The sequence below is a fragment of the Hoplias malabaricus genome, chromosome 1 (assembly GCF_029633855.1).
Source record: "Hoplias malabaricus isolate fHopMal1 chromosome 1, fHopMal1.hap1, whole genome shotgun sequence".
NCBI classification, from domain to species: domain Eukaryota; kingdom Metazoa; phylum Chordata; class Actinopteri; order Characiformes; family Erythrinidae; genus Hoplias; species Hoplias malabaricus.
Window position 1 is genome coordinate 90,939,561 of NC_089800.1, and position 1,155 is coordinate 90,940,715.

A 1,155-nucleotide genomic window follows, 5' to 3' on the forward strand; every position below is an offset into this window, starting at 1 on the left:
CGGGGTCCGAAAGCCCGGTGCTGCCCGTGCGACGGGGAGCTGTTCCCGGTCCACCTTCGGGCCCCCCCCCACTGGGTCCTGCGCGCGAGGAAGCGCACGGCGAGAGATTGTCCCCCCAGTATATCCAAACCCCCGTGAACAAGGCTCCGTCTGTCTGTCGGGGTCGATGAGAGTGGGTCGCGGCGAGCGAGACCTTAAGCCCCGGTGCGTGTCCCCCCCTCGGCGGTGGCGCTTAGGGGGCCTCGGTCAGGTCGACGGTAGGGGAGCCGGTCGTCGGTGGGATGCCGGCGGGGGAGCGTCCTTCGGGACTAACCTCCGTCGGATGACCGCCTTCGGCCTCCCTCTCCCTACCTAAGCCGGGCCGGGCTCCCGACGCCCGTCGCCGGGTGGGCCGCCCCCGGCTAAGCTCGAGCGTCCGGCCCTTCGCTCTCCCCCGATGGGACGCGGAGGGACGCAATGGAACGTAGGTCCGCGTGGGGGGGTTGCGGTCTCTCGTGCGTGTGTGGACTCGTAGCGGGCCACCGCCGGTGGTGGGGCTTCGGTGGGTCGGGGCGGTGTCCCTGGAGCCTCGCGCGCCGAGCCTAGGCTCCGTGGATCTCTCGGGCTTATGAGTCTCGCCTCGGGGGGAGACCTCCGGGGCCGGGTCTCTCGGCCGGCACCTAACAGCCGAATTAGAACTGCTGCGGACAAGGGGAATCCGACTGTTTAATTAAAACACAGCATCGTGAAGGCTCTTGGACCGGGTGTTGACACGATGTGAATTCTGCCCAGTGCTCTGAATGTCAAAGTGAAGAAATTCATCGAAGCGCGGGTTAACGGCGGGAGTAACTATGACTCTCTTAAGTTAGCCCCACTATACACTTTCTGGACAAAGGCCCATTCAAATATATTGCCATTGGACACTTATGACCACAGTGGGATTGTATGCCGGTTATGGATCCATAATGCCGTATAAAGCATGACCATTTGGACACTGAGTGATAACTTTTTCCAGTTTGATACCCGCGGCAAAATCGCCATTTGGACAGCACTAGGGGCACTGGTGCTCCATCTAGGAGTTCAGAACGTTGGGCCCATCCCTTTAGTATGTGTCACTTGGCTCTGATTGGCTCTGATTGGCTTTCTGAATGGAATAACCTACACCATCCAACTTCC